Raw genomic sequence first — 14,885 nt, 5'->3', positions numbered from 1 at the left:
TATTCTTCCACCTGTCTCTTGCAGAGATGACAGCAACTGCTGTATATAGCACTAATCAGAATTTGGTCATGAATTAGTATAAAATATGTTGAAGAATAACAAGACAAATATTTCTTTCCATTTGGTTAGCTATGTAACCCTCATACACTTTTTCACATACGTGATCAATCTGCTACAAATGTTAGAATGCTATTCTACCTCTATGGTAGGTAGCGACATAAATATTAGTGTACCCATTTACATGTAGAAAAAAATGAAGCATGAAGGTAGAAGAAATATCAGAAATATTACATGCAAGCTTATGAAGACCAAATCTATAGCTGCGACTGATCAGCATTAAAACCTCTCAGTATAAAAACTAGTGTAGAGATTAGTATGAGAACTGGTATAGAGATTACACGGCCAGGTCAGCCTAATTTGGAAAAGACATTTATGCACAAATTTCAGTGGCAGGAAAATAACCCTGTTGGATTAGTTCAACAAAACTAAATTAAATATTCCAATTTCAGAAATGTCAATGTGGTTTGGTTTGGTTTGGTTTGGTTTGGTTTGTTTGTTTTGTTTTAATTAATCCTGTATTGGTTTTATGTGGCAAGGTTTTGGTAGCGAGGGGGGTTACAGGGGTGGCTTCTGTAAGAAGCTGCTGGAAGCTTCCCCTGTGTTCGAGAGAGAGCGAGCCCATACCAGTCGGCTCTGAGACGGACCCGCCGCCGGCCAAGGCCGAGCCAATCAGTGATAGTGGTAACGCCTCTGTGATAACATTTTTAAGAAGGAAAAAAGTTGGGAGAGTGAGAAACAGCCGCTGGAGAGAGGAGTGAGAACACGTAAGAGAAACAAGCCTGCGGACACCAAGGTCAGTGAAGAAGGAGGGGGAGGAGATGCTCCAGGCGCCGGAGCGAAGATTCCCCTGCAGCCCGTGGTGATGAAGCCCACGGTGAGGCAGGCTGTCCCCCTGCAGTCCAGGGAGGTCCACGGTGGAGCAGATCTCCACCTGCAGCCTGTGGAGGACCCCACGCCGGAGCAGGTGGGTTCCTGAAGGAGGCTGTGACCCCGTGGGAACCCTGCGCTGGAGCAGGTTCCTGGCAGGACCTGCGGATCTGCGGAGAGAGGAGCCCGTGGAGCAGGTTTTCTGGCAGGACTTGTGACCCCGTGGGGGACCCGCACTGGAGCAGTGTGCTCCTGAAGGACTGCACACCGTGGAAAGGACCCATGCTGGAGCAGTTCGTGAAGAACTGCAGCCCGTGGGAATGGCCCACGTCGGAGAAGTTCGTGGAGGACTGACCCCGTGGGTGGGACCCCACGCTGGAGCAGGGGAAGAGTGTGATCAGCCCTCACCCTGAGGAGGTGAAGCGGCAGAAAATAACGTGTGATGACCATAAACCCCATCCCTGTCCCCCTTGTGCCGCTGGGGGGGTTTGGTGGAGAAATCCGGGAGTGAAGTTGTGCCCGGGAAGAAGGGAGGGGTGGTGGGAAGGTGTTCTGAGATTTCGTTTTATTTCTCATTACCTTACTCTGGCTGATTTGTAATAAATTGAGCTAATTTTCCCTAAGCTGAGTCTGTTTTGCCCGTGACGGTAATTAGTGAATGATCTCTCCTGTCCTTATCTCGACCCGCAAGTTTTTTGTTATATTTTTCTCTCCCCTGTCCAGCTGAGGATGGGGGAGTGATAGAACAGCTTTGGTGGGCACCTGGCGTCCAGCCAGAGTCAACCCATCACAAATCCCCATGACATTTCCATTCAAAAAAAATGAATGTAATTGAATAGAACAAAATAAAATAAAATAAAGGATTCCTGTCTGAATAATTTCATAATGTCAACATTTCATCCCATGTCCCACCAGCAAAGCCTAAATGATAGCTTGGAAGACAATTGTGAAAAGGGAAAAGCCTTTGAGATGAGCTCCTGGGTAAGGAAAAGATTCGAATCTCATCCCTCCTGCCAAGAGTGAGAGGAAAACAGAAGGCCAACATTTTTTCTTTTTGTTAATGGGTGCTAAGAAGGTGACATAGGACAAGATGCCCTCACTCCGTGCTCCATGGACCACCCTTCATCTCTACATTTTTTTGATTTCTAGGTACAGGATAGGGGAAAGACGTAAGGCAATTTTTTTGAGCTCTCTGGTTTTCTAGAATGAAAAAATTGGGTTTTTCAGTTACACCCTGAGAAAAAGTCAATCAGCCAGAAAGAACCTTGCTTTGTTTGACACCAACTCTCCCCCCCCCCCCTTTTTTTAAGGAATTCCCCCCTCTTTTTATTTTTTGTTCTAATTCAGAAAGAAAAAAGTTGGGGGAAAAAAAGTTTTTCCTTTTTTTTGAAAATTGTGGTTTTCATTGAGGTTCAGAGGTAGGGTCTTGACACAAGAGAATTTAATACAGAGTTTACAGTTGCATTTTGGGCACAACAATTTAACCTCAGCTTATATGTCATTATAATGACACTAATCCTAACTTGTTTCCTTTTGTTTTTACCTAGAGGGTTTGTGATTTCTTGCACCATATTAATACCTATCGCAGACTGAAAGGATTGCTGGTTTAGTTAAAAAAAATAATTATTTTTTAAAAAAAGGCAAAGAAAAATCTGACTTTAAGGCATTTTACTCTCCCCAAAAGAGGGCCAAATTAATAACTTCAGCTAAAATAATTCACTCTACCTTCTATAAAATATCTGAAATCAAGCTTATAGTGTGATTTATTTTTCTGTATTTCTCACTGAAATATCCACAGTGAGATTCTCCTATTTTATATCTCTGTACAATTGTAAGTATTAACAGCATGTTCTCTCTAAAAAACCAGTTTGAAGTTGCACTAAAATCAATGGAAGCCCTAAACAAACCAGCAGATCAGTTTATGTGGGCTAAACATCAGAATACTGAATTGTTCATAAACAATTATTTTTTTTTTTAAATGCTACCATAGTTGTTACTAAAGAGTTAACACAGCATTGCCTAACACAGATTTATAGCTGGTATAACGTAGTCTGTCCTATCTTTAAATGTCAAAGCCAGGTCAGATAGATAGGACTGAGCAACTGCTGCTTGTGAAATGCTCCTATTTGATCTGTGAGCAGGATGGGCAGATGAAAACTTCGCTAGCTTCATTGACTGCTGTGTAGTCTACGCCAATTAGACCAGCTGAAGCCCCTGACATGAATGCTACATGAGTAACAGCATGGAAACGCATTGACCTCTAAGAGTCAGCGGCACAGTCAACCAACAAACAGGACCTTGTGTGATAAAATCTGAGGAGAAAAATCAGCCTAGATGCACTCAGATATTTTATAGTAAACTAAAAATATTCATGGAGGCTTTTCCTTTTGAACCCATTGTCTGTTTATGCACTTTACCATTTGGTACCAAGGATATAAGATGTTCATATAGAATTAATTTTTATGAATGTGTGTTGTTAAAGCACTTTACCCACTGGAGAGAGAGGAAGGGATATATGTGTGTAGTTGATAGTGGTGTATCAAAAGGACAATGAAAATACAGTAAAACTATAAAGATGTTAAGCTGTTCTATTTTGGGGGGAGGGGGGGAAGCATTGTTTTTAAAAACCAGCAGAGAATAAACAGGAAAGCTGTGTAGAGATGAAGAAGCAATCTTGGGAGTGACAATTTCACAGTATTTAGGAAACTTTCTGGCAGCTACCTGAGAATAGAAAAGAAGCAAAGGACAAAAGAGAAAAAAGAGAGATTGAGAGTGAAGGAGGGAAACAGCCAGGTCTCCTTTCCAACATTACACAGAAATCTGGCCAAAATTAAATATGTTGTAGATGCAGTAAGTTGGCTGGGGAGAGAGGGTAGAGAGAGACTGACTATTCTAAATTAAGAACATCCAGTTCACCTTTCCAAGAATAAACCAGATGGAGAAACAGTGACTGGATCAGCTTGGACACTAGCCAGAGGGAGGACCAGTTTTTCTGGCAGTCAGGAGAAAAAGGAGAGCAACTTATGAGAAGCACGGCAAGGTCCCGGACAGATGAAGATGTGAGCAGCCCAGGAGCAAGGTCAGCCCTGCCTTGGGTGCTAGCCAGGTCACCCACAGGCAGATGGAGAACAGCTCGTGCAGCAGTCGGGTCACTGCCTTCAGGAGCCGTCCCACCTCCCGTGCAAACAGCGAGGCTGTGGGGTTTCACACAGGGAAGGAGGCTGAGAGGAGAAGGAGCTATCAGTGCCAGTGGATGACTCTGCTCCTCAGAAAGGGTTTAGGGATTCAGGGGAAGCTAAATCTAGCAAGGATGCAACAAAGGCACTTGAATTCTGTTGTTTGGTACAGAACGCTGAAGCTCTATTTTCTATTTTTGACCTTGGCTAAATACTTTGCCTTCTGAACTGCAAAAGAAATACAATATTATTTACTCAAATTGCCCAGTGTTTCCAAGATCACCGGTAATATTTATTATAGGCCCAGTCTCAAATTTGGCTTCTCCTTAGAGAACTTAAAAGTAGCATTCATATTATTATTGCTATTAAACTAATGAAAATATCCGATCTTTATTTCACAGGGAGAAAAAAGAAACATTTTTCAGTGTTTATTAAGATAAAAAGTCTGGCATAACTTTCATTAGTATAGTACTGTAATTTATTGGTGTTACTGTTGTTTTAATTCCAATAATGACAAATTGAAATGATGCTTAAATTGCAGCCCCAAAATAGTACATTTGACCATGAGGCAAAACTTTTCTCCATGTCTTGTTTTTTTGTATGTGAATATTTTATAAACTGTAGAGGTTAAATCTTCCTTTCTCTTCAACAGAAATGCCATGACTATCTCCAAATACAGATTTGAAATCTGAATGTTTACACCATAAAACTGTGCAAAGATGCACAAGATCGTGGAAACCTGAGTTAGTAAGTCTAGAAACTAAGATCCACAGTGATATATATATATGTAGCTACTTTCATAGGTACCAATGTACCAAAGGTACCAAAAAGCAGGGTTTATCTGCCTGGTTATAATTCTGAGCTTATGTGATTGTATGTACCCTCATAAAATTGATCTACTTCGCAATAAAATGACGGACTTTGGAGTAGTGATAAGTATAGCTCTTTATCTTAACCCTCATCTTAGTCTCAGTGATGAGTGCTGTATGTGCTAGGAAGCTAAACGTGTCCTGGTATGCAGGGCCCCTGGATGCTGTGGAGGATTCTCTAGTGATGGAGGTTACCTGGCTGGAGTATGGAAGATCACTGAAACTAGTATGAAAAGGAATATCAGAGCTAATAAACAGCGTACCCATAGCTATATAATTCTGAACTATATAATATGGACTTGCCAGCTTGGTTTCTTCCAGCATTGGTATCTTCCAGCATTGAATAATTAATCAGTCTGTGATCCTATAAATCAACTTCAAGCATCTTCTTAGGACCATCTTTTTCAAGAAAACAAGCACAGCCTTCTAGCTCAGTTGACTGACATCATTGCTTGTAATGGGCTAGAGACTTTGTGTTGACAAAATAACACATGCTTTAGAACTTACCAGGCTTTGTCTGGATTCATCTCTGAAGATCTTGTTTAGCTTGTTTAACCATAAAAGCAATTATCCAATGATCAGATTAATAATTATCTGATTTTATTTTATCTTTGTTTAGCTTTCTAAAATTGTGTAACTATGTACATACATGCATATGTGCTTGTGTGTATAGCTATATACATTTTGGTAGCTCCTTGATATTCATATTCAGCAGCTTTTTGGTGTAGAATGAACTATCTATGAACCTGGAATGAAATGCTGCAGAGAGGAGGGGAGGCACAGGATAGGAGCAGAGGCCTTAAAATTATGGGCATATGATGGTACCAGAGATGAGATACCACCGTTTGTGAAAAGAATGCAACCTGATAACCTGAGTAAACATGTAAAACATACCATATATAGTGCATTGGATGTGACGTGGTCCTGCAGACCAATGAAGAAAGAGCAAGGTACTACAAATGTAAAAAAAAATTGCCTTGGGCCATGTGGGGGAAGATGCTATCCATATCAACATTTAGCTCCTTCCAGTGAAGGACTAGGGATGCTGAAGTTTCAGTGTACAATTTCCTTCAAGCCACACTGAAGCTTTTGGCCTCAGCACCCAGCAGGGCACTAGAGGGGGTGAACCCTTCACTAAAGAAAAGGGGACCATACTAGGAAATTTGAGCACAGTACTTTTAATTGTATATAGTTTGAACTGCAACTTATTAAGATGGTAATTGGGCTAATAATTATTATTATTTCATTAGACTCTTGAGATTTCAACTAGAGTAACAAATTGATTTTGAAGATAAAGTGTATTCATTGCCCTTTGCTCATAACAAGATTTGGGAGTAATTTATTCAGAGGAATCCAAGCAACCTACTCTACAACTTGGATGCACCAAACTGGTAGCACAGGCATGCATGTACCAGCGTTTCAGACTTTGTGATTCTTTGTTCATCAGATGAGTTAATGTTTGTCCTGTAGCATGAAGTTTTTGAGATTTTCAAGCAAAAAAGTAAATGCTTATGAGTAGTTATTTATATGACTTTGTTCAGTATTCTGAACAAAGCAAAAAATGATTTAATATACACGCAGACATACACAACATAGATAATAAATGAAGATGAGAATGTTGCCTTCTCATCTTAGTGAAGAGATTCAAGAGGAAAATTTGAGAAGATATTAGTAGCTTCAGTTTTGCAATCTCTTCCTAGGTCAAAGCATACACTCTGCGTGTTCTATTATTAGAAGAAAAAAGTAAGTTTCATTAATTTAGTAAATTCTAATCTTATTATTATAAGCAATAAACTAAGTTCTGCAAAAAACAGGATGCAAACAATGTATCATGTCAATTGATTGAAGTAAAAATGGTTGTTTTCTCCTGGTTCATAAAACTTTATGGAACCTACATGGTAGGAACATTAGCATTCAAATATTTCTTCTTTAAATAGAAATAGAATCATTAAGTTTGGAAAAAACCTCTAAGATCAGCAAGTCCAACCATCAACCCAACACCACTGTGCCCACTAAACCATGTCCTGAAGTGCCACATCTATGCCTTTTTTGAACACCTCCAGGAACAGTGACTCCACCACTTCCCTGGGCAGCCTGTTCCAATGCCTGACAACCCTCAGTAAAGAAATTTTTCCTAATATCCAATATAAACCTCCTCTGCCACAACTTGAGGCCATTTCCTCTCGTTCTACCACTAGCTACTTAACTTTAACACAGTAAATAAATTCAGCCTGTAGTCTAGTAATGATACTTCCAGTGAAAGTTAGATGATTTTGTCCCTAAATGCCCAAAGAATCTCTAATACAAACATCACAGCTTAATTTTCCTCAGTGAATTTACCTGACTGACCAGCTACAGTAGGTATGTAAAGTATTATGTGCCAGTAGACCTATTTCACAAAGGCCATCTTCAGCAAAAACAGAAACAAAGTATTCAGAATAATATCCTAAGATTCATCAAACAAGGTAGTAAGGCTTTCTCATCTTCTGTTTTTAAAGTCACATAACACAAAATTTACATATTATCGCTTAGTCCTTTTTTCAACCTAAAAATTTGCAATCATTCTTAAAATAACCACTATAGAAAGAGAATGTAGAGCTGTTCAAAACATAATTTGTAAGTAATAAAATTAACAATCCCTGTTACAGGGAATAATATTCATTCTCTAGAGGTCAGTGATAGGACATTTCATTTTTAGTTGTATTTGACTTTCTACCCTTGCTGTTTCTAAAGCCAATACATTGTCAGAAAACAACTCACTCTTTCATATTACATCTTTATCACTTGATTTTATTTCATAAATCCTTCAAAGCATTAGAGATGTAATTCTGTAAAAATTAAGGGCAGAGCTCAAGAAATAAATTTATTCTGAAGTGCTACCCCACTAGGTTAATAATATTACTAGTTTTTCATATTATGTGCACTAATGTCTAGGAGACTTTAACAAATAGCATTTTCATTGTGTTAGGTACTGTACATGCAGTGAAAAAAGTAATTTCCTTCATCCAAAAAAAATGTAAACTAAATATTTCAATGAAAAATGAGAGGTTCTGCTGCTCTTTTTAAAGATTGTCTGATATTCATAAATTAAAAAAATAATCCATCATCTCTATATGATCTGTTCATTTTAAGTATAATCAGGAAAATAACAGAAAATGGATTTTTCTATCAACAGTAAAAATAAAGTTTGCAAAAGTTTGTGTGTTCAGACCAGGGCATCTTCAGTGCAATGAACTTGTCATCTTTGAACTGTCCAGTATCTGTGAGTCTGAAAAGCTGGAGATTTCCTAAGAGCATATGTTTGTTTAAGGTTTTGAATATTCTGCTCAGTGACTCTAGCAGATCAGACACAGTAAGAAAAAGTTCTGAGATCTCAGCTTCTGTGTCTTGCCGTTCAGGAAGTATAGCTATAAGTACAAATAAAAACTAGAAGTTTAGATTTTCACAGATATTTTTAAAAGTAAAAAATTGTCTATCTGTGTCTGCTTTATATTCAGTTCTTGATTAATTCAAATTACTTTCCTTTTCTCTAAGAAAAAAAAAAGTTATCTAAGCCTTTTATACACATAAAATGCATTTTGACTGTATTTGACTGCATTTCTGCTATATTGGTCACTTATACAGGTTTACAAGCTATGTTATTTATAACTTGATGTAATTTCCAGCCTTCTTTATCTAAACTGTAATAAATTCAACAGGGATAACCACCTACAAGAATCTTTAAAGATATTTGTGCATGACCATAGTTTCCTCTGAGAATGTTTATGTCCATGACCTTCAAGATTACTTAAGTTATGTTCAGCAGAAAATCAGAATAAATCCAGTATTACTATGGAATTTATTGCAGAAACATTGGAATAGCCGCACTGGGTGAGGCTAAGGTCTAGCTAGAATAGGAGCCACTCTTCAACAGTTAGTGATGTTAACCTGGTCCGGGAAGTTGTAAAAATGCTGTACTAAGTGATTGTGGGATAAAATGACTCCCACTTCTTTTTCTGAACTATCCGTATCGAGAGCCTGATCAAGTCCTTAGGTGGTTTCAGGTTTCTCCAACCTTATCTTGAAGATAAAGAAAGGCAAAAAATGTTTCCTACAGAGTAGGGTAGATCTGGAAGAGAGCTCAGGTTTTTCCAATGGTGGTAACACTGCACATTGGCCTGAATAACTGAAGCCTTTCCACAAAATGAGTAAGTTGAAAGCATGTGTCATGATACCCACTACGGGGGTTGAAGGACTCTGCTTGCGCACAAGGACTGGTTAGGCTGCACTTCTTGAAGAAATGGAGAGCAAGTTAGGATCTGAGCTAATAACTTCAGCAAGGTTTTAATATGTAAAAAAAAATCATAACTCAGAATTTACTATCTGACCCATAACATTCAAGATTTGGGTTCAAAATTATTCTATTTCTTGGTTTTGGAGCAGGTGCACTAGCAGTCCAGGGTCTGAAGGGATTTCCAAGCCCAATGTAAAGAAATTATCATAAAGGTGCCTTCCCTTATACTAAAAATCTCTTTATAGTAAAAGCTGAAACACATAGTTTTCCAAAGTATAGCTATAAAAAATAATAATAAAAAAATAAAAAAAGGAATACTCAGCTCTGTGTGGAAGACTAGTTACTAGGAAAGAGCAACACCATCAGATATGTAGTACAGATACCTCCAAATTCTAGTACATCCAAATTCCTTCTTAGGATAACATGGTAATATGTTGTGATTGTTTCTTTTTTGCCAGGACAAAAGAAAGCTGTTGATGGAAGCAGGAAATAAGGAGTACTACTCACTCTACCAAATTTATCCAGGGTGAAAGAAACGGTAATTTGTTATCAGCTAAGAATCAACTATACAATAAAAGAAACAAAATCATCTATCTAGTAAAACACATTGATATGAAATACAACTTGATATTAAATTGGAAGGCTGAAAGTGGATAATTATTTTTAAATATGGCACCAAATTAAGGAACAGTTGGTATTTGCAAAGAACAGATGTTAAAGATCATGATTATAACCACTGGCAACATTGTATCTTATTATAAGCAATATATTAGCACAAAATAGTGTGTGAGCAAAAGGAAAACTATGTTGAAAATAGTCACAGTTTTAAGGGCAAAAAACTGTCTTGATTAATGTTAATTGAGATCTTAAAAATATAGCATATACCTTAAATAACCTAAAAAAGTCATACTTTGCACATAGAAAGAGAAAGTAGAAATAAAGTTCACCAAACTCTCTGACTAAAGAAAGAAGAATAAAGAACCACGCGAGTGACACTTTATTATGTAGTGCTAAGTGGGAAAGAGCTTCTGACATCTGCAATGGAGCAGATGACAAACATCATTATTGTGAACATCAATATCAGCATCTAAGTTATACGCACATTTGAACAGTGCAAAGGTACTACTCCCAGCGGGAGATGTCACTGCCTGCTGCTAGCCAACCAAGGAAGGGAATGACGTTCCCTGCACCTCTTGTAAATAATACAGTTTGGGAATCAATGGGCCATTCAATGGAGATATTAAAGGAAAGATATGAAAATTTAAACCAGTAAAGTATCTAGCTCACAGCATTGGTAGCTAATATATGAAACAGGAAGAAATTACTTGCCAGAAAACAAATACACAAACAAAAACTCTGGAAGAGTTTCCGGAAAAAAAACCCAAACATGTGTAAAGAGAGAATGTGTCCTAGCCTCAGTAACTCTCGGGTAGATCCCAGGGCTGGGGGGTTGTTGTTGTTGTTTTGTTTTGGTCTATTTTTTATTTTTTTCCTAGAGTTAAGGACTGTCAGAAGCTGGAATACTAGATGAGCTTTGAGAAAGAAGTTCTGATAATGGTCTGCCTTGATTCTCCCTCCTTATTCTGCTTTTTTTTTTTTTTGCCTCCTACCACTGGCTTACAAAGAAGACATAATCTTGAGAAGGTATGCACCTTCTCTCTGTTGATGATAGCAGCAATAATTTAAGTACATTTATGCAAGGTTCTGGACCATTTTTTTTTAGGCACTTAAAATATCTTCTACAGCTTGACCTTGACTTGGTAGTCCCAAATTTGTGTTTTAATATTGCTGCTTATTATACTTGCATTTTATTTGTTCCTTTCCTACCTTCTAATAAAGAAATTGAATCTGCAAGGATAAAAAAGACAGGAGAGGAGACTTACATAATGTAATTCATACAAAAGTGCTGTAAGTGTCTCATTTAGATATAGTTTTGACATATGGGCTAAATTAAGACTTTAAATAGTGCAATACATCTTTTAATGCAAAAGAAATAGTATAAATGGGACTCAATTAATGAGCGGAAAATGTAAAAGACATTCTGGAAAAGCTATAAATTGCTTACTAAAATAAACTAGCAAAATTAATAGATAATGACTCTTGCAGCTCACTGTCATGTCCTCTTAACCACAACATCCATCAGAAAAAAACACGCTTACACTCTGTTATTTTACTTATGGAAGCTGTATGGGTGAACACTCTGCTGAGGATAATTGAAAGTCTCTTAAATTGCCAACACAGAGGTAAAGCAGGACTTGGTATAAAAAAAAAATTAATCCTTCCAGCCCCATGTGTTCACACGTGACTCCCCGCTTCTGAAGTACCGGAGAGGCACTGATCAGCAAGCTCTTGAAACTTCAAGGTGAGCGGATGGCTTCTGGTCCCTCCTCCTGCTCCGCGGAGGGTCTGCCTGCCTCCCAGGTTGCTTCTCCTGCAAGAGGAGATGGCCTGCGGACGGATGGCAGAGCAACGCCCAGGGGAAACACGCGGAGAGAGGCGAGGAAGGGGCAGGTCTCTGCCGCAATGCGCTGACACTGGTGGGACAGTTTTTCTTCCCCAGGGACAGGGAGGAGGGGCACAAGGCAGCAGGACTGGCCACCAAAGGATTAAGACAACAGAAGGTTTGGTTTCCTTTCCTGTAACTGGTGATGCTACTGCTATTACCACCTTCTGAGATAAGTAATTCACTTCAGGCTTCAGGAATTTTATTTCATGCTTACAGAGGAAAAACTGACAAGGTGGTGTGATTATTTATGTTACTGCTGTGAATGATGACTTTAGCACTAACATCCCAATCCAATGTATAGTTCTGTTTTACATGGTACAAAAGCTACATGTGATAGTTGCCATCTCACCTTTTATTAGTGAACTACCATTTAGATCCTCAAAGAAGAGCAGATTTCTTTTTTTTCTTTTTTTCATTTTTTTTAGACAGGTATGTATAATGCAAAATATTGTTTCTGTTCTTTGATCTACTTGTATGAAAATTTTTTTCTTGTTGCAGTACTTTTAATTACTTCTAAGGCAATCTAGCCAATCATGCATCTAATGCTCTACCACTCTCAGCAGTGCCTTAGACTTCAATGAACCTTTTCGTATTATTATTTATTTTATCTGTTTTCCACCATAACTACAATTCTAGGGTGGTTTTCTTTTCTCCTATTTTCCTTCTTAATGCTTATCATACACATGGTACTTTCTGATTACCATTTTATATGTCATTTACTATAACACTGTTTCCGAGGTTGCTAGGATGCTCTCATTTATTGTCTACAGAGTATCTTCTCTGTGTCTTCAAACATTTCTGACTTCTTTTCCCCACTAATTCTTTTTCCAGTTCTGTATAACACAATGTCGGAAATGGTCATGCACTGATATTTCAAAGAGGGACAGGAGAAGACAGAAATTACATCAATAGAAGTAAAACAGGCACAATATGCCCTACCTTCAGACTGCAAATTATGATACGAAGGGTCCTTAGTCTGAAACTCAGCAAATGATAGAGGAAGCTCCTTTGGAGAGGAAACGTAAGCTCTGGCCTTTAGTAGGCTTCCAATGACAATAAATACCAATATCTTTCTTCAAAGCATTTAAGATTTGGCAAACTCATCTTTTCACTAAATTTCTCTTAAGCAGAAATGTTCACATAATTTCTAGTCATTGCTGTTGTTTTAAAGCAATGGTGCCTTTGGCAGGGAGTGCAAGGGATGGTGTGGGGAGGGCAGGGGTGCAGTACTTCCACAGTGATACTGGAGCAGGTTTACAAATTTGGACAGAAACATGACAAGTTATAAGTCTGTGCTGACATTCTTGGATGTATCATCATATGGAGACAGAACTATCAGAAATTAAACCACTCATTATAAGCCTATAGAAACATGGACATATGGAGGTCATTATGTGTACATACTGTTTCTATGTGGTATAGATATCTATGTTTTCTTTTTTTTTTCCCCTGTACCTTTTTCTCAGAGGAAAGACTGAGAAACCTGGCCATTTAGGTATATTTGCTTTCTTATAACTGCACAACTTCACAGGCCTGAACATTTCTATCTGCAGTTTATCATAAGCTGTTTAATTGTGTTGCTTTAGTTACAGTTTAATACTTTTACATATAAAGCAAAGATGCATTCTTCAGTTTGGTCTGGGACCCTCACGCAACTAAATAATAACAAGTTTGGTCATTCACACAAACAGTGCAATGATTTAGTTATAAGTTGGCAGTGTGGTAAAATGTCATTGAGAGCAAATATTGGAGTCAGACTCTTGAATGCAGACAAAAAGCAAGCTATTTTAAAGGAAATTAAAATATCACAATGAGGGTAACATTTCAAGCAAATGGATATAGATAGATAAAGAGCATTACATCTGAACATTGTTGAATCACCCAGGCAATAAGATCATGTTATGGATAGGACAATTGTTCCACAGAACAGAGGAAAAGCTCATCATGCAGAAAATTTTGAAAGACCTACCCAGTTATTGTGGAGTTTAGTAAAGAACAGCTTAATCATGGCAGGGCAGTATATTACAGTATATGACTTTTTTTTATATATTGAAATCTGCTAAGAACATATGAGAAAGGAAAAGAAAACCATAAAGGAATAAGATAAAGTATTCACTGTTATCATCATAGGTAGGACAAAAAAAAAAATGAACGTCATTCTAAGCAAGAAAGCATGAGGATAGATACTAGGGTAAAAAATCTAACAGTGAGAATAGATAAGTGTTATTTCTTGGTTATAAAATAATAGGCAGTGAGATAGTGGTGATTTATACAGGAGTTTACAATGTGATGTAGCAAGAAATATTTTAAGGGTGATGGAGGTCTAGATGCAGGAGGGAAGTTGTGTAATAACATTTGGCTTTTAGAACAGACTATTCAAACATCTATCACGAATGTCTTCAGTTCAGCTGAAGGGTGATGGAGGTCTAGATGCAGAAGGGAAGTTGTGTAATAACATTTGGCTTTTAGATCAGACTATTCAAACATCTATCACCGATGTTTTAAGTTCATCTGATTCTGCCTTTGTGTAAAGGAATGATCTAATGATGCCTTAAGGTCCACCCCAGTTTCATTTCTTATGATTCCAGGGTTCTGGCCCCTGGATATGAGGTCATCTTAACATCATGGGTTTTAATACCAGAAGGTTGTCAGAACAATTTGTTCCAAAAGTCAGTTTTCAACAATGCAATAATTGTCCTTAGCCAATCCTTTTACCTATTTTCCACCACTTTGAGATTGATTTATACTGCATGGATGAAGACATTTTCAGTCTTCAGCAGTTTTTAAATTCATTGAATGAAATGTGGAAGGAAGCACCTTTTTTTTTTTTTTAAACTTTACCTCTCTGTAATTCTCTGGAATCTTTTAAATCTTCTAATGTCGTTGGCCTCAGAAACGTGGTTTTTTCCATTCCTGTTCTTGTGCCTTTGTAAACTCTCATCAACATCAGATAGCCCGGCATCAAAACTAGTAAGGACAATGATTTTGATTTGCACTAGTGACGACAGCAGCTGGACCTCATTTGAAACTCTGGCCCTATTCTGAGTTGATTAGAAGATCTGTCAAAACATAATGCCTTCTGTCCTTTCTAGGTCATGAAGACAGTCTAGCAAGGGCTGACCTCAACTTTTATG

Source organism: Buteo buteo, chromosome 3, assembly GCF_964188355.1.
Source record: "Buteo buteo chromosome 3, bButBut1.hap1.1, whole genome shotgun sequence".
NCBI classification, from domain to species: domain Eukaryota; kingdom Metazoa; phylum Chordata; class Aves; order Accipitriformes; family Accipitridae; genus Buteo; species Buteo buteo.
Note: the sequence above shows the minus strand (reverse complement) of the source record.